General features: G+C 37.9%; 1 pseudogene across 1 annotated transcript; it reads right to left on the bottom strand.

Annotated features, from left to right (window-relative positions):
* Window positions 1–974: 974 nt before the first annotated feature.
* LOC113045852 (inhibin beta A chain-like) lies at window positions 975–11,441 on the bottom strand (annotated as a pseudogene). Its single transcript, XR_003276039.1, has 2 exons — window positions 9,417–11,441; window positions 975–3,054 (listed from the first exon to the last, which is right to left on the bottom strand). The product of XR_003276039.1 is annotated as an inhibin beta A chain-like (transcript).
* Window positions 11,442–20,617: the final 9,176 nt, after the last annotated feature.

Raw genomic sequence — 20,617 nt, forward strand, 5'->3', positions numbered from 1 at the left:
CCCCTGGGTCACATCTCTTGTCCTGATACAGCATGCCTGTGTGCTGACAAGGTCCCTCTGTAAGTGCACTATTATGCTTATGTCAAATGGCAAACCACTTATACATATGCATATCGGTTTTGACCTATACACTGTTGTTCAAAAGTTTTGCAACAAAAAATCATTTTATTCAGCAAGGAAGGACACATTTAATATATCAAAAGTAAAGACAATTAAAATGTAACAAAAGATTGCCATTTCAAAAAAATGCTGTTCTTTTGAATTTTCTAATTATCAAAGAATCCAAAAAAAGGTTTCCACAAAAAAAGAATTGAGCTGCACAACGGTTTTCAGGATTGATTATGAAACTGTATTTTTGATCAATTAAGTGCTTATTTTGTATTACATTTTTTATTATTTTGACTTATTTCAAGAAAATTATCAATATCTTTTAGAGCCATGGATATTTATCTTTTTTTTTTCAGTCAGATGACAGTTAGATGATATCTAGTTTGTGTGTGTGTGTGTGTGTGTGTGTGTGAGAGAGAGAGAGAGAGAGAGAGAGAGAGAGAGAGAGAGAGACCCTGGACAAAATACTTTACTTAATGTCCTATTGATTTTTGGCATAAAAGAAAAGTCCTTAATTTTGACCCATACAGTGTATTTTTGGCTATTGCTACAAATATACCACAGCAACTTTAGACTGGTTTTGTGGTCCAGCATCGCATATTAGATGTTTGTTTTGACTCCTTACAATCTAAACCTCCCAACAGACTATGTGGCTAAAAATGACAGAAAACGGTCCTTGAGGAGTTCACACTAGTTTGCACAGCATCTGCTTTGGCTGTGCAGTGCTAATATTTGGGGTAATGTGTCAGATTTATCACTAAATGACTACATTTAGTAAAAGCCAAACTAGCTAGCATTTAATGTTGAAATACAGTTCGCCAGCTGGACTAGTAAACACACACACACTGCTGATTTAAACCAAAAGGTGAAGTTGTACAATTCAGCTTTAATAGTGAAGCAAAGAATATGCTGCAAAATAAATTAGATATAAAACATGACAAGCACTTATTTTGATTTGTACAACATAGCAACATACAACCATATGTTGCATAACTCTACAGAAGACAACACAGTAAGATCATTTAGTGTCTTGTACTTTAAACCTGACAAAGCAGATTGTCATTGCCAGGACATTGTTTCTATCTTTTTACTGAATATATTTGTCAAGAAGGCTAGGTTTCAGTTCAGAATCTAAGACCTTGGTTATACATTGGTAGAGACAAACACTGTCGAAACACAGAGAGCAAAAGATATCTTAACATCTAGGCTGTTTCAGGAAGAAACAAACAGAAATTAAAGTTATTTATGTGCTATATTGAGTTAATGGTATATTATGTTGGCCATACACAGTTGTTCCTAATTTGAATAAATTCACAGAGCCGGGCATTTTGGGGATTTGCTCTGAGAATGGGATGTGTATGGTCTTTGGTTTACTACTGTATGTGTAAGTTCCAAATGCATGTGGTTCTAGACTCTGATATGGCAACTAGAATTCGACCCATAATGCTCAGGGCCTCACATGGTGTGAATGTTGGCTTAGTGCAAATTAATATTACTTTTCATCAACATTCAGAATGTTTAGGAGAAAAATAATAATAGGTGATAATAGCAATATAATAATAATAATAATAAAATAATAATAATAATGTAGTTTGGCTGCAGCAGCTGGTCAAACAAATTTTTCTTCAAGTATTTCTCATAAGAAAAATGAAATAAACACAACTACTTCTTTTAAGATGTACTACAAATGACTCCTTTTTGTCTGTGAGAAAAGGGATGACAATAAACAACATTAAACATAAGCTAAAAGACAAATAATAATAATAATAAAAAAGAACATCCAGTATTAATACTTGACTTGCATAGAGTTGCATGTATTTTTTTTCTTCTTCTCAGAATATATAATTCCACGCTTCAAAATAAGTCTCTTTATTGCAGTGCAGAGAATCATTGCTGACACTTTGACCCATGCACCCGTTCCCTCTCAGTCTCAATCTCCCTTCATTAAAAAAAATATATTAGGTTTTATTCTCCTCCATCATTTTTATATGAAAGTGCCACGAAGACCGCTCCAATAATCAGTCCTATTGGAATGATCTAGAAACGAATAGGTTGCCCGAGTTTGCAGTTCAAAGGTTTGTGTGCCAGTCCTCTGATATGTGCTTTGTACCAACATTAAAGTGTTTGTTAGGAGTTCATGGTCTTATGAGCAGCCACACTCCTCTACTATCATGTTCTGGATGTCTTTCTTAATGATCTTCTGCTCCTCGTTGTAGTAGAGCATGGACATGGCCCGTAGGCGGGTAGGTACGCAACACGACTTGATGTTGTTAAAAGGGCTGTACCCGCGCATCCGATAGTGATTGATGACGGTGGAATGGAAGGAGAGGGCAGAGCCTGTGATGCTGGCCACATGGCTGGGGCAGTCGCCCTCGCAGTAGTTAGCGTGATACCCAGACGGAGCGATGATCCAGTCGCTCCACCCGATGTCCTTAAAGTTGACGTAGAACTGCCGTTTACAGCAGACACGGATTTTGCCGTCGCATTCCAGGCCGCGCTTGCTGCGCCGGTGCGGGTGCTCCTCGGCTGGCTTGAGCACGACCATGAGGAAGGGTCGGTGAGATTGTTCTCTCTCTTTACCCTTGTTGCTTTCTGTGGGCACCAGGATGGGCACGGCGCCAGCTTCGGCACACATGGGACAGGAGACGCGGAGACTAAGCATGCTGCTGTCCCCGTTCAGCAAGGTCTGCACTGTGCGGGACACCGGTAGTGTGTGCCAGCCACTGCGCCGCGTGTCCACGGTCTTCTCGGACACCACCGCTTCTTGGGGTCCGTCCGCAGAGCCTGGATCAGCTTTGCCATGCTGCAGGAGCTGCACAGACACCTTCCCCTTTCCTCGGCTGCCCTTGGCAACTTTAAGAAACAGCCACACATTGGCCTGCTCCACCACGGACAGAGTGTTGCCCTCCATAGAAATGTCAAATTTCATGATGTCAGGGGCATCTCCTGTGGATGAAACACATGAGGCAATTGGTTAGCTTTATGTTGGGGATTGCATTGTTGAGTTTTGTATGACACAGCACATTTTAACTTTGTAACAGCTTAAAAACGAACAAAAAGTTAAATAGTAGGAAGAAACTTTTTCTGTGCCTATTTTGAAGGAAAATCCTTGAAAAATGTAATTGTGGGTACTCCACAAATAAAAACTTAAAATACAAAAATAAATGGAAAAAATAGGAAAAATTAAAAAAAAAATTTTTTAATTTTCACCCAACATATTAATGATTGATGCAGGTGTGCATGGCATATATTATATATATATATATTTTTTATGATTTATGATACATGATTTATGAAACTTGAAAACTTTGAAGCATACCTGCAGTAAACATGAAAATGAATACCAATTACAATAAACTGTGATGAGAAATGCGTTTAAAATTTTAAAGGATACAAATCAGGAAATGAACTAGGCTCCATAAATGAAATCGAAAAACTAAAACAAAATAAACAACAACTAAAATTAAATTAAAACTAGTAAGAGTGAAAACAGGAAAAGAGTGAGAAAAAAAATGGAAAAAATATAAAAAATATAAATTCTGGTACTGCCCTCTTACAGAAAGTATGATCAGTTTAACCAAAATAACTACTAAACAAAAATCAACTGATGAGAATGTGTAGAATTTTGTGAATGGTGGTTGTTCCAATTCTATGGAAATCTGCCAATTTTTCAGTGGTGATCTTCATGCAGAGATTCAGTGTGGCTCAGTTTATTAATGGCAAACTCTCTCTGTTAGAGCCACCAGCTCAACATGATCAGAAGACACATAACGCCTGCTAAACTAAACTGTTTCTCTCTTTCTCTTTCTGTTTCTCTCTTTTTTGCGGTCAATCGCCACCATCTGCAGTCCTTCGTCAACACCTAGCCTCAGTCCATAAAAACATTTCCTGCTTCTAAAATCCTGGCTCTCCATTTGTGTACATAAAGCATGTATGTTATGACAAGGGCCTTCCCTATAACTTGCACATGACTGTCTGCTATAAGCCAGCTCAGCATCAGTAACCATTGCTGATTTACAGACCCAACATACTGACTCTCTTGAATGATCTCTACCAACCCCTCCTCAACAGGACAGCTATTAATTCAGCTATTTAGTCAACATGTCTACATTAAAGAAATGCTGTGTTATCGGATATAAAGGACAGTCCAGCGTCTGTGAAAAGACTTTTTTTTTTTTTTTTATGCTCGTCAATGTGGCACTGAGATATCTATCTAGACAAATACAGTTGCAGGTTTACTTTACTCAGTCATCTCATATGACACTGTATATAATAGTGATCTATGAAACTAAAGAAGGGTCAATACAGTAATACAATACACTGGACTAAACCATTTTAATTGTTTGTCAATGTAAACATGCGCCAGACTGAAATTTGTAACCGTTTGAATGTCTTGTTTTTTTGTTTTTTTTTTCAGCGTGTCGCACCATGAGCACTGTGTTTTTTAAGATGTCACCGCATTCTTTCTAGCCGTTTTGAACACAAGAGCAACCATTTATTAATTTGGGCCTCGATTGTCAGGCTATTCTGAAAATCTGCCTCGATGAGTAACTTTACTGGATGGTCTGTTCTCTTCATTGAATCTCACATTGTCAGAAAACTCCCACGAAACACTGAATGGACTTAACACATAACAGGAAGAACTATTTTTAAAGCTTAAGTGTGTAGTTTGGATGCTAAAATACTTATTCTTATTCCAGCTTAATATGCAGATACATACATAGCCGTTGATTCACCACAAAACTGTCAACTCAAACAATGCCATGAGTTTGTGGCACCATTCATAATTTTAGAAATTCGGTATGGTGGAATTACATACCACTTTTAAAGAAAATATTCCCTTACTCTGTAGATTAATATTTATTTCCATATTAAAAGGCAACTGCTCTTTTGCCATTGTCATTTAATTCCTGGGTAAGTCTTAGTTTACTATAGTTGTTTTGTCTTTCTTTAGGTTTAAACACATGCCACGTGTCTCTGAGGTCTGGGTGAGGTGGACACTTCAGAAACTCGTTGTACTACAGTTTGGGGTCGAAGGTTAGCGGTGCCCACTGTCACGTAACACACTGAATCATTCCTCTTATTTGTACGCTCTTATCATACTTTATCTGTTTTATATGTTGAAATTTTGCTACAGTTGTGTCTGCGACTGCGCACTGTCAATATCAAGGACAAGATTGATTTGCATGAAATAATCTGCTTTATGCACAATTAGCATGACTAGTTTTGATAATGTAGAATATCAGAGAAGATCAAAGGATTGTTTACTTGGTGTTACATTCGTGCAGTGGGTCGTTTAAAAATGAAACACTGCCAAGAGATATGAGATAACCAGGTAAACACTTTCTGATGACATCAGGACTGAAAAAAGTATTTCTCAACCTTTTTTTGGCTTGCCTACAAACTAAATGTTTGAACTGTATTAAACTAAATTCAGCAGACACCGTTGGAGAAAAACAGACACAAACAGCAGGGACATCCCAACAAACCAAAGCAGTTAAAAATATAGAAACCGATTTAGTTTAATATTGATGTAAAGAGGTTTGATAGGATGAAAATAGAAAAGCTAAAACGGTAGAAAAAAACGTATAATTATATAAATATTTTTTATTTCCTTTAAAATAATGCAATTTAATTGTTTTTATCGCTGGCAGCCCCTCTTTGACCCTTTGAACCAACTTGTTTAAAATAAGTATAAAATAACTATAAATAGTTAAATAATTAAAAAATTTAGTGTCAATTTTAATGTTTCTGAAAGAAGTCTCGTGTGTGATCACCGCAATTATTTGATTAAATATACAGTAAAAGCTTATATATTTATATTTTTTGAAATATTATGAAATTAAATTATGAAATTATGAAAACTCCAGTCTTCATTGTCGCATGGTCCTTGATATTAAATCACTTTAATAATCTTAAAAATTTGTTCTCAAGTTACATTTCTTATCAAATTTATACAATGATAATTTTTTACATTTTTAATTAAAATTCTTTTTTAACATTGTACTGTATTTATTGTCACATTTGATCAATTTAATGCATCCTTACTGAATAAAATAATTAATAATTATGGAAATGACCTAAAACTTTTGAACAATAGTATACCACTAGTTGGAAATCACTGAACTAAGGGTATTCAAAATTGATGTCAGATCATTGAATTACTTTATAAATAGACCAAAAGTCAATAGCTTTTGTGTTAGATAAAAAAAAAAAACAGCATCCACCCAAAACTTTCTTTGACAAGAAGCCTCACTGTAGTCAGATGTATTGTTGTACCAGGATGTAAAAGTGAGATTACAGTCCCCAAACACTTGATGACCACAACACAAAACAAATTCATATCAAGTGCTATCTTGCGTTTACCTATAATACTGTCTTGCACGGCTTTGTCTCGTACAATACACAAAGCTATCACCTATCTGTATCCTAATAATGAAGCCTCAGGTATGAATCCTCAGGAGACAGGGTTGACACAAGGGTCAGAGCAAAAAAATAAATAGTTAATAACATCCCTCAGAGTAATCCTCTAATAACTTTAAGACCTGCTATAATGCATCGGTCAACTTCTAAGCAGTTTCAGGAAGCGTCTCAGAGAGGCACCAAGCCAAGCTATCCACACTAGATCAGCAATACTGCTTGAGATTCAGAGACAGTTCCTCCAGTGTGTCAGTCCCACTCTCATCTCAGTTCTTCAGACAGTTTCGAGACCTTTGTGAGTGGATCACAACAGATCCCTCCCAGAAGACCATAGCTGGCACTGGAATGTCAGTAAATGAATAGTGCACTCAAAAATCAAATGGTTTCAAACCTGTTTGACCTTCTTTCTTCTGCTAACCCCAAAAGAAGATATAAAAAATAAATGTTTGCTTATACAATGAAAGCCAATGGGGACCTATGTTGCTAGAGCACCATATGTTCTTCAAAATATCTAAATTTGCGGTTCCACAGGGGAAAAAATGGAATGACTTGAGGGTAAATTACAGAATTTTCATTTTTGGGTGAACTATCCCTTGCATAAACTATCCCTTAGATTAATGATTTTGTACATTTCAAACAAACTTGATCTTTCTATTTCACTAAGATACTTTCAAAGAAACCTCCACCATTCCATACACCAACAGAGCATCCTAGAGTAATTACTGGGCCCCATATTTTGATGAATAGAGCAATTATGGCCAGCTAACAGCCCTGTGGGTTTTGAATGGGATCGAACCACCCCAACCCTCTCCCCTCCATTCCCTGGAGCATCATTAACACCCCTGCAATCTCATAAAGGCTTTGAGGGGCCTTTTTAATCTTAGGTTCATTCAAAAGGTCTATTTATAGCATCAAGGCATAATGCACATTTATGTAAGCAAACAGGCACAATAGAAGACGCCGTCAAACTTTTGCTGGCTCCTCCTTGCGCTCAATGATGATAGCTGCAATTAATGAGCTGCGGAAATCATCTCTTTAAGACTGTGCGGGACTGTTGGTGGTCAATCTGTGCATAAGAATCAGATGTGACTGCCAATGGCCAGTGCTGGTCTAAAGATAGGTCAGCCTTGATATCTTTAGAAACACTGCTATATTGTTTTTTGGGGAAAAAAATGAAATGCCATGAGATTGGACCGCTTCAACCATCCGCTTCCGCACCCCATTCAGGCAAATGTTGTTAGCTTCTTTTTTACAGCAGTGTCATGCTGATTTGTGGATCAGTGACATTGTTATAAATAAGTCATGAGGAACCAATTAAAAATGGAATGTACTTGTGGATCTTCCCATCCCAGACTTAGGCCTAGTTTATTGAACCGACTGGGAAGTAGTGTTTGTTAAAGGCGGTACCATTTTTTTGCATTTTCAGATAAGAAAGAGCATTGTTGGTCATTTTCAGCTTTGTTTTTCTGAATCATCGTAAAAAATAGATGGCTGTCTACAGGCATTAGCGACATCGGGTTAGCAGATACACAGTCAAAAACCTCAACATTAGTTAATGTTATGTTGAGTTAATATGAACTTTATGACATTTAAAATGAGGGATTCTTTTAAAAAACAAGAATTGGTCTCTCTAAAGGACTGTCACCCAAAATAAAAATTCTGCCCTCCTATTGTTACAAACCTGCATGACTTTCTTTCTTCTGAAAAAAGAACATTTTGGGCCCAAAAATATTGGACCCCATTGACATTCTTTAAAATATATTCTTTGGGGCTTTACAGAAATCAGAAAGTCATAGAGGTTTGGAACAATACATGGGTGAGCAAACGATGACGGAATTTAAATTTTTGGGTAAACTATACTTTCAAGTAGATTTTAAGTGAATACTCAACATATTTTGAATGCATACCATGATAAAGTGTTCATTTGATATTAAATCACTGTCTCTACAGTTTCCTGTTGCTTGGCAGGACTGAAGATGTCTAAGTGGCTCCATTCAAAAGCTGCTAATACGGGAATCATTTCCTCATTTCATATCAGTAGCATGGCGCCTTTATTTCCTGCAGCAGTGCACAGTCAGAGTGTTAATACTCCACAGCTGCAGCGCATGTGTTCCCCTTAAGATGACTCTCCCTCCCTCAGACCTCCGCTAACACCTACCTGAGTGCTTTTTAAAAGCACTACTTCCAAACAGTAGTCTGAGTGGAGCCATTTGAGGTGACATCCACTGTACATCATATATACTGCAAGCGTTTGCGGTGTACATCTTAAGAAGGAACAACGAAACGGACAGTCTTAAGCCTAACGGGGCGAATTATTTGACAACTCAAGCAATTCAATTCAATTAAAAAACGATAGAGTACTCTTTATCCATTTGAAGTCCCACTTTAAAATATCATTAATGCATTATTAAACATTATATAATGCTTCAGATCAGTTCAGTCATATTGAATATTTGGGTAATAATTTACAGTAAAGTTCAGTTAATGAATTAGACATTAGGCATTATAATGAAGCGGTTTACAGCATTTTGATTAAAGGTCATATATAAATTAAAAAATTTTCTTTGTTAATTCATGTTTGTAATAGATGAGCAATTGTTAATGTATACAATTTCAAAAGGTAAACGTATATATTAGTATCTGTAGAAATTACCATTAACTAAGATAAATAAATGCTATAAAATTAATGTTCAAAATTAATTAAAGTAGTAATACTTGTGACTATATTACTAAAATTCACACCAAGGTTTAAAGTCACAAAGACTCATTGCACTTGAGCATTTCTCCACCGTCTCACTCAACAGGTGAGAGTTCATCAATTGATTAATAGCACAAACAAGCTATTAATGTCATCACATTTCCCCACGAGGCACTAAAACATCCCTCACCTGGCTCAGCGAAGGTGATGATCTCGAAGGGCTGCTCCTCAGATTGCTCTCGGTGTTCCCCCAGCCCCCCTCCATCTTCCTCCATCTCCACTGTGCCGTCCTCCCCCACCCGTCCCACGTGCAGCTTGCGGATGGCGTTGAGCAGGGCGGCTCGGGGCACCGGGTGTGTGACGTTGGGCCGGGTGTTCAGATGCAGCATGTTGAGGATGTGCCTCTTGACCGCCTCCACCATGTCGGTCTGCTCCTCTGAGTCCTTCTGCCTTTGGGCTAGAGCACAGGATGGGCAGGGGGTCACGGGATCATCCGGCCGCCCCGTCCCCTGAGAACCACTCTCGGCTGGAGTGGGTGAGCAGCCCCCTGACAAACAGCCGGAGAGCAGCAGTACCCCTGTCACGAGCGTGAGTGAGGACATCCTGAGTGAAGGCAGACTCACACCTCGGTCCTGTTCTGCTCCGCTGCCAAGATCACAGTCGCCGCGCTGGCTTGCTTGTCAAATCGATGCGGAAAGCGGGAGCCAGTCCAAAATAATCCTTATCTGAGCAGAGCGGTCATGGTGATAAAAGTTGAAGAGGGTTGAACGAAGCGCCGTCGGTGAGCTCCTCCTGCAGGTCGATGAGCTGCGGGTCGCTCTGGAGAAACCTGACGGTGCACGGCTGCCCGTGCCGGAGTTGAATGGTTGAGTGGAAAGTGGGCAGGGTTAGACAGTTCTCTGACTCTTTCTTTAGCACTCTCTCCCTCTCTGGCTTCTCACTGTTTGTCCCCTCTCTCTTTCTCTCTCTGTAATTATACCTTCCTCCTCCTTCATCCCTCCCTCTCACTTTATTGCAATCTTTCTCACTACTGACTCACTGACTTTTTCATCTCCCTCCCTCTCGCTCTCTTCAGTGACTCCTCCAGCAACGTGTACCATTATTTTCCTCGTGAGAATCTAAATTGCTCTTACGCACTCTCCCTCTCTTTTTTTTTTTTTTCCACCGATCATTCATCTCTCCTGCCATCAATCCGTCAGCACCTGTTGTGCAGGCTGGCTAACTGTGTGGTGGAATTATCTCCTGGGGAGGGAAGAGTCAAGAGGTCAACATGATTATCATGGCTATCTGTGTGCATAACACACGTGTAAACACAACAGGTCACTCATTCATGCTCGGTTAGGCACACACACAGCGTACAGACATGATTTTTGTAGAAAAAGGCATGGGTGGGAAGTGAGGCACTTCCTTTAGATCGAATGCATTAAAAAAAAAAAGACAAAACTGTTATATTTAATATTCAAACATTCAGTCAGAACAGACATTAAAGGGATTCATCTGTTTAAATGTGACTTTCCTAAAAATACATTTTGAGCTATTTAAACCTATTAACCTATATATCTTTTTTTGCATTTCATGTCTGTATCTGTAACATTTGCATCATAGTGATGCATGGCAGTGACATCACTCGACTCCCTCTTGTGGTTCTAAAATGTAGATTCTCATAATTTAAAATGATTTTAAGCAATTATCCCACGAACAGCAAATAGACCAATTAAGAGAAATGAACCCCCCTGAAGGTGATTCAGCTGAACGCAGGAATGTTCATGACTGCAGAACAGACACACCGCAGCGTTTCTCCAGATGTTAGTGGAGTTCAGACCTTGTGCCTCTAGAGACCAATGAGGGCTGTTCAGCCACGATGCATTTATGTCAGACAGATGCATGCTGGTCTATACATGTGTCTGTGTGAGCTGGAGCACATCTCACCTTTCATTCCTTGGCTCCTGTGAACGCTTTCCCTCCTGAACTTCAGTTTTAAAAACACTCGATCATGATGGCTGTAGGTGAAAGTCAAGGCTGAGCAATTTTACATTTTTACCACCAACATTGCATGTATTTGATCAGGAATACAGAAATCAGGGTCCCACTTTATATTAGGTGGCCTTAACTATTTTGTACATACATTAAAATTAATAGTTTGATACAGTGCTTATTGTGTACATGCACATTTTAACATTTTCACCTTCACCCAACCTTAAACCTACCCATACCACCAAACTGGGCCTAACCTCACCCGTATCCCACCTCAATTGCAGCAAAAGTGTTTTGCCATACAATATGCAACACAATAAGTACATTTTTAAAAATGTAAATACATGTAAGGCCACTTAATATAAAGTGAGACCAAAAACAGTAACATTACAAAATATAATTAAAATGTAATTGTTTTCTATTTTAAATCTTTTCTCTTTTTTTTTTTTTTTTTTTTTTTGTGATGGCAAAGCTGTATTTTCAGCAGCCATTACTTGGCATCTTATGATCCTTCAGAAATCATTTATCATTGTCTCATTAACCTTCATTGTGTACTATAAATATTATTTTTACTTATTGTTTTACTAATTGTTTTTCCTGCTTTTTGAAAGTTGCTTTGGATAAAAGCATTTGCATGAATGTAATAATGTGTGTCCCTGGACCACAAAACCAGTCCTAAGTCGCTGGGCTCTATTTGTAGCAATAGCCAAAAATATATTGTATTGGTCACAAAAATCAGGATACTAAGTAAAGATCATGTTCCATGATGATATTTTGTAAACTTCCTTCTGTAAATGTATAAAAACTTAATTCATTATTAGTAATATGCATTGCTAAGGACTTCGTTTGGACAACTTTAAAGGCGATTTTCTCAATATTTCTTTAAGACCGACTTCAAACTTTTGAAAGTTAGTCTATTTTTAAACTAAGAACTTAAATATTTTTCTCATCTACATGTTGTGGATAATCAGCTAAAATATCTTGATTTAAACGGTATTGTGTAAAATAAATATATATATAGCTTAAAGGCATAGTTCACCTAAAAAAAAAGTCAGCATTCACTCACCCTCAAGTTGTTCCAAACCTGTATGACTTTTTCTTTTTCTGTGGAACATATTTTGAAAATATTTTTTTCCATACAATGACAGTCAGTCTGGTCCAGATTGTCAATTTTGGATTGCATGTTCTTGTTTACTGATGCTAATGATTTTTAATATATATCGTTTTTAATTAAAATTATTTTTTATAATTAACTGCAAAAGCATAACAACTCCCAAAGTTTCTTGCTGATGTGCTTGTGGGATCATCATATAGGCAACCCTTCATCCGCCCACTGGCATCGCTGCATCTATTCCTGGACTTGTTAACACTTAGAATAAAAGAACACAACACTCCAGTGGATCATTCTCAACTCTTAAACACTTATTCTTAGCATTGCCACATGTTCGCCTGGGCAGCGTGTGGTGAGTTTGCTATTTCTGAAAGGTGCCCATAAGGTGGTGTCATCACACATCCTACTGCCTGCCACGCCTCCTCTCTCTATAGATGACACACTGAGGCACTCTGGGAATGAGTAAGACAGGCTTCATCATCTGTGCATTCTCACGTGTTTCTAATTGACATTCTTTCTTGAGAAAACTTCTACTGTCTTGAGACATCATTTTATAAATCTCATTCACTCAATTACTTTAATCAAACCCACAAGTCTATTTAGTTTTTTCCCTCTTAAGTCAAATTCCTCATATGCGTTGAAGAACAAAAATATGAGAACTATTCTTTGTAAGTTGTTAAAAATGTCTCGTTCCTGTAGTATTTTGTGCTTGTGTTATGTTATGGTGTCATAACTGTGAGTCTGATGATGTAAGAGGCTGTAAGGAGTGAGTTTTGGCAGGATAGTCCTCACCCACTACTACACTCCTGTCTGAGTCAGGCCGCGCTGAGTGACGCTGTGGTACTGATGGTAGGCGGGATCCCTCGTTCTTTCTCTTCATCACTCTACCTGCTCCAACCAGACGCTGCCAATGAATCACCTGAAGTCATGTTTGCAACTTTCACTGCCAACTGCCTCTGCATCTCCTGAAGCAATCACGTTTTTGCATGTGTCCATGAGTTATTCTCTGTCAAAATGAGTAACAGTTAGTTTTCCTCAAACTTCCTGAGGGCATGTAAACTTGTGACATAAGCAAACTTCTGGTGATTTTAAATTATACTTACAAGGTGTGCAGCACACGTACAATACCGTTCAAAAGTTTTGGGTCAGTAAAATAAGATGTGACAATAAACACAATTCTAATGTTATACAAAAAAATTGGTTTCAATAAATGCTGTTCATCTGAACTTTCATTTCATCAAAGAATCCTGAAAAAAATTATTACGTTTCCACAAAGATATTAAGCAGCACAACTGTTTTAAACATTGATAGTAATTGACTTTTCGCAGGAGTTTGATTGAGAGGTGATCTGACCAAACCATTAGGCTGAATCAAAATGCAAACAGTGTCTCACACAGATCTGGGGAGTAAATAAAGGCCTCCGGTAACAAATCTTTCTTAAAAAAATGTGTTTTTGTAAGAAAATTATCAATATTATTAAAATGATAGAAACTGTTTTCTCTAGCTTCTGCTAACTGTCATATACACAAGCAGTTCCGGACGTAGGGCGATAGGTGAGAATATGCTAGTCACGCAAGAACCATCAAAATTTCCTTACTTAAGCAAAGGAAAAACAGTCTCCTCTTGGCTTATATCGAAATCCTCCAACATTGTTCTTTTCAAATCCTTATTTTGTATTTTTATAACCCGTGACTGGTGTTTTCTTTTGCTCTCTCCTTTGCGCTTCCGCGTTTGTCACCTTTTACCGGTGCATGTGCTTTTCATTTGTCCTTCGTCATCCTTTTATAAACACGCATAACAGTTAGTGGAGGTTAGAGAAACTTTCTAACATTTTAAATGTGGATGTTTTTCTTACGATACTGCATCGATTCGCTATAGGAGGCCTTTTTTCATCCGCTGAGCCATGTAAGGCACTCTTTACTATGGATGGATGTGTTTTATTGAAAACACCCAGCCACTGCCATTATAAAACTTGGAGGAGCCAGGAATTTTTTTTATTTTATATAACTCTGATTGGATTTATCTGAAAGAAGAAAGTCATATACACCTAGGATGCCTTGAGGGTAAGTTAATATTATTTAAAGGGTTAGTTCACCCAATTTGCAAAATTATGTCATTAATAAATTACCCTCATGTTGTTCAAAACCCGTAAATTTTTGGAACACAGTTTAAGATATTTTAGATTTAGTCCGAGAGCTCTCAGTCCCTCCATTGAAGCTGTGTGTACGGTATACTGTCCATGTCCAGAAAGGTAAGAAAAACATCATCAAAGTAGTTAATGTGACATCAGAGGGTCAGTTAGAATTTTTTGAAGCATCAAAAATACATTTTGTACCAAAAATAGCAAAAACTACGACTTTATTCAGCAATGTCTTCTCTTCCGTGTCTGTGGTAAGACAGTTCAAAACAAAGCAGTTTGTCATATCCGGTTCATGAACGAATCATTTGATGTAACCGGATCTTTTTGAAACGGTTCACCAAATCGAACTGAATCGTTTTAAACGGTTCGCGTCTCCAATGCGCATTGATCCACAAATTACTTAAAGCTCCAATATGGAGGAATTTTGTAATAAAATTTCTGAAAATAACTTGCACAGTGTGATATATTTCCTCCAGTTGTGTACTTACAATATCTCAAAAGTCTCCAAGGATTTTTTTATTTCAGAGAAATTCCAATTTTAAATAACTGGCTGTCCCGGAAAAGAAATGTTGCCTCTCAGTGACGCAATGTCCGCTCTATACTTTAGTTTCCGGTGTAGTTTCCGGTCTTTGTACTAAGGTAAGGATTTTTATCACGTGTGGTGACCGAGATTATGGCTGTACAATTAAATACAATCGGATATGTGTTGTTAAAATATATTTAGTCATTACTTGCAAATGTTCATTCAAATTTACTTTTAGAACATTTAGGCTCCTTGTTAGTGCATCCGCCTCCCATACCGAAGACCCGGGTTCGAGCCCCACTTGTTGCAAGTGCGAGGAGTGTCAGAGAGGACCCGGGAGAGAGGGGTTACATATAGTATAACATTTCACGTTCCTTTCAGTTCATTATGATGACAAAATAATACGGTAAGATATACAGGTAATACAAAAATGAATAAATTACCTCATCCGTGATCATGACTCTTTTATCCAATTTAGATACATTGCTAGGGTGAAAACGCATTAAAAACGACATCTCCCATCGTCACCTGCTTCATAGCGTCATCAAGCTTCGCCTTTGTTATTGTTGGAAATGCGCCCTCTTGTGGTCAATTACACAAATCACATATTGCAGCTTTAAGCTGTTAACTTTTTTAATGTGGCTGACACTTCCTCGGAGTTCAAACAAACCAATATCCCAGAGTAATTCATTTACTCGAACAGTACACTGACTGAACTGCTGTGAAGAGAGAACTGAAGATGAACACCGAGCCTAGCCTGATAATGACTCATTCACAAGTTAAGAACCATTTCTGTCGGACGAAAAGATTCGGTTACATCTAATGATTCGTTCGTGAACCGGATATGATACACTGCTTTGTTTTGAACTGTCTTACAACAGACACGGAAGAGAAGACAATGCTGAATTAAGTCGTAGTTTTTGCTATTTTTGGACCAAAATTTATTTTCGATGCTTCGAAAAATTCCAACGGACCCTCTGATGTCACATATGGACTACTTGATGATGTTTTTCTTACCTTTCTGGACATGGACAGTATACCCGTACACACAGCTTCAATGGAGGGATTGAGAGCTCTCGGACTAAATCTAAAATATCTTAAACGGTGTTCCAAAGATAAACGGAGGTCTTACTGGTTTGGAACAACATGAGGGTGAGTTATTAATGACATAATTTTCATTTTTGGGTGAACTAACCCTTCAAGGCTGTTTAAACCAAAAGGGGGAAAGTGAACGTTCTTTCACTCCATTTCTCCTAAGCCCCTTTCACACTGCTTGTTGGTCCCAGAAAATTGCCGTAAACTGTAATGAAGCAGAGATCAGTTACTGTAGCTCCTCACTATCTGCGCTGAAGCGGAGATCATTCGCCAGCTTAAGTGAAAGTTAACATGCCTAGCGTTTTTGACTCGTACATTACAAGTCACATCCTGATGTCATGTGTCATTACGGGACCTTTACGGGTTGTGTGTGAATGCACACACAGATTCCGGGAAATCACTGGCAGTGTGAATGAACCAAAATTTAATGATCTGGGGACAATTGCCAGCAAACATTACTCATGTATTATGCGGAATCTCAGTGTGAAAAGGGCTCTATTGACTATAGCATTTGGACCAATCAGACACACAACTATTTGTTATATCGCTCCCCCCATGATGCGAATTTGCGGTTGTGTTGTGAAGTTAATTTCACGCTTGAATGAATCTAATAAACTCAATGTTCAAGCGTCCAACTATGCGCAAACAGCGCAATTTATTCGTGCAAGTCACATCTGGCGTGAACGCACAGTAAGAATCTTAAAAAATCTTATCTTGAACCCTCCAATTTAATTCCATATGCAAGACACCATACTAGAGACAAAGTGTTGTATAACTTCCCTCCAAAAGGTGCCATTCCTCATTGGCTCACTCAAATCCTGAGGGTGTGACATTGTCACCCTATATAGATCACTGATCACCAGATCAGGGCTGTTCTTTTAGATTCAGGAATTCCAGGAGAACATGCTGAGCTAAGAGCCTTCAAAACCACCCTAAACTTGTGCCAGGCTTTCGGCCTGGACTTTCCATTCATCAAAATCCTCTGAATCGAACTGGTCTTTCTCATCAGCTCATTTCAGCAGAGACCAACTGGGGCCACAAAGTGCATCAGGACTCTTTTTCAAACAGGAGATACGTGCAAGAATCAAACTTAGACTTATTAATTGATACATTAAGTATCATATTCACCTTTTACAGAGTTGTGTTTGAACTAAGAAACTGATGTTTCCTTCAGGCTGTAGATCTGCTGAATATCAAATTGTACCATAGCTTCATGTCTTAATTTTTCTTCTCTTTACTGCTTAAGCTTTAACCCCTCTTCTTATGCCAACTGTGTGTGTGTGTGTGTGTGTGTGTGTGTATGTTAGACTAGTTTAAGTGTTTATGTAGTTAATAAAGTCTTACTTGTATCACACTTGAGGTTGTTCATAGTTTGCTCATAACTGGAGTCCCTAACTGCAGATTTTTGTTAAATGCTCGGAGTAGTATTGTACAGTAAGAAAGTTATTTTCCTTAACTAGGAAAGTAACGTTCTTAGAATTGACAGTTGACACTGAGTGGTCAAGTAAAAACATACATCGGATCTAAATGTTTATAATTAATAATAACTAGTTATGATTGATTATCCATATTTCCCCTTTGAGCTGATTCGCTACAACAGACCGAAGCACGTTGACTGTGTAAGAAATCACATGCGCATCTGTAAACTGTATACAGTCCCCCACTCATCCCTCCCTTCAGAGAAGCTACAGTGGCCGATTCTGGACCAAGATGTCATCGGTAAAGACAACAGAGAGCAATGAGAGTTCTTTACAAAGGTAAATTAAGGAATTTTATTTGCTTAATTATTCAATAAATCGATTTTATTGCAAATATTAATGTTCTTGTTCATCACGGTGTCATTGTTTTATTCGCATGCATGAACAACAAAGTGATAAAACATGCTTTGTAGAGCAGTTTGTCCATTAAGGGCTACAGTACAAACATGGTGGCGACTTCTATGTTAGGCGACCCACAGTGCAACTGTGCCTACGGCGACACGAGAGCGATTCCCTGCTGCTTGAGGTCCTTTGCCAATCCTATTCCCCTCTCTCATCCCCATGCTCTCCAGTCCAGTGAAAGCATTATTATTCACTTCACTTTCAAGGAGGCATATTTTAGCTGGCCAAGAAATGTCACAGGTTCTAAACTGACGAACCTCAAATCTTCCTGTCCAAATAGGATCAACGCAAGCAGTCTCGCATCATCCAGCTCATATATTATATATATATAAGAACAGACGTCACAAATGGTGACTCAAAAGCTTCTTTGACTTTTTAAAGCAGTTTCAGTATGACTTTGACTCCAGCAGTTCCCACTTTCCCGAGGCGAGCTGCTAATCTATGCAGGTGATGTCACAGTGTGGGGAAGACTTTCATTTAGTGCTGAATCAGAGGAGACCGAGAGGGAAGCCTCTTCATGTTTGCCTGGTCTAAATGTGGACATCCTCCCCGGCAAGCGAGAAGCTGATTCATACTGCTGTTTAAACGCAGCTCTCCAGCAAACGTTACGCCACTGAAAGTGGGCTGCGGTGTATTTTTGAATGCTCCTCACGAACACTCATCACGAATGCTCGCGTGAATACACATTTGAAGTCCACGCTTTCTTTTGAGCACGTTACCAGATTCTCATGGGGGCGCTGCATCTGTTGAGAGAAAAACTGATCCATATTTGCTTCCAGCAACAGTTCAAAAACAAAGAGTGGAATTTCTCCTCGTTAAAATTTCAGTCCTCTATACAAACAAAACGACAAGAGTGACACCGGCCCCTAAAAGGAAACGTTTAAGAGCCAAATAACTCCTTTTTCAAGCTTTTTTTTTTGTCAGATTATAAACTCACTTGATAAAGATGACCTTTTAAAAATTTGTTCATTAATTTACTAGGGACAGACACTACCGTGTGACACTGGTTGTTTTTAATGTAAAATTCTGTGACTCTGACTTTAGTATTGTTATATATACTATCATAGTATTTATTATATTCCTTTGATTTGAAATGATTTGTAATCATTTGATTTTTAAAGTTTGTCATTTTGAAACGTAATTTAGTTTTAGTACTTCAAATTATTTAATTTAGCATCCAAGGCAATGTTGATAATTTTTATCTGATATTTGATTCAGCTGTAGTTCAACTACTGAATATATATTATATACAGATTTATGTTTTGATTTGTTTTGTTTTGTTTTGTTTTAAATGCAGAACAGTGGGGAGAAAAACGTGCCATCCAATTATACATGAACAACCAGTTAGCAAGCAATCACAGCAAGTTTCCAAATTATTTCTAATAAAAAACTAGTTAACGATGAACTCCCAAACGTCTCTGAATTATTTAAGCACTGAATAATTGGATTTAAATGCTAGTGAGCACACAAGATTACGGATTGTTTCATGAATCCTTTAGACCGACTCGACAAAAAGAAGCAGTTAATTTTCAAAGCTTTCCGGTAGGGGTGGGCGATATCTCGATATTTAAAATATATCGAGATATTTTTTAAACACGATATGGATTTTGACATATCGTATATATCGATATATTGTTTATATTCTGATTCCGGCACTTTGCTTGTTTGCCTTCCCTGTGCTGTGCTCGCCCCCCGCCTCCTTGCTTTTGTCCCCTCTCACCTCGCGTGTAGAGAACTAGTCAAAAAAAAAAGACAACTGGCTCCATTATATGGAGATACTTCAGTTTTAAGGCGTAGGGCGAACGGCAGACAGATGTCTACTGTTGGGCCCAATGAAACGCGGACGGAATCGCGGAATCCAGTCATAAAAATGGAATCTACAGTTTAACGCGGAATGTCACGGAATTGGTCAAATTTTAAATGAATTAATCAAAAGTCGGTCATGCACTTACATCAAATCGCGAAATGGACTAATATCTGCAAATATTAACCCGGAAAAGTCTATTTAAATATGAATCCTGCATGTTCTGCGTGTCTGTGTCAACGAATGGAGCAGAAGCGCGTCTTCATTCATTAAACACGGAAGCTCGCATAACGCTCGCGCTGATTTCATTGTCTTTCCTCTCTCTAAATAAAGACGTGAACACATGAGGAACATCTCCAGAACTGCACTGAGAGTCACTTCATGAGCATCTGACCGTTTGATTTGAGTAAGACTAGCTCATATCACATCATAGACTGTGGTATCACATACACAGAACTGTAAAGGTAAACCCGTCAAAATAAAAGTATTTGACAGAAATCTATTACTATTGTACAGCAGAATGTAGATAGCCCACTACTACTACTTTTAAAATGAAACGAACATAATTTTATAAGGAATAATCACACAACATTTCTCCCATGTTTTATTTTTAATAGTAAATCCCCTTTGTTTACCAAAAAATAAAGTTTGCTTAATTTTAAATAATTAAAAGATAAATTAAATGAATGTTTTATGCCTTCATTTGATAATCAGAAAAATGTAAATACACAGAATTTCTGAAGGGAAAAAAACATTTCACATAAGGCTATTTTAAGAATTGTTTTTAACTAATTAAGTTGTTTTTATGCATTTAAATAATTGCACATGCTAAAACACAGAATTAGGTAACAATAAAACATATGG

Source organism: Carassius auratus, chromosome 27 (genome assembly GCF_003368295.1).
Source record: "Carassius auratus strain Wakin chromosome 27, ASM336829v1, whole genome shotgun sequence".
NCBI classification, from domain to species: domain Eukaryota; kingdom Metazoa; phylum Chordata; class Actinopteri; order Cypriniformes; family Cyprinidae; genus Carassius; species Carassius auratus.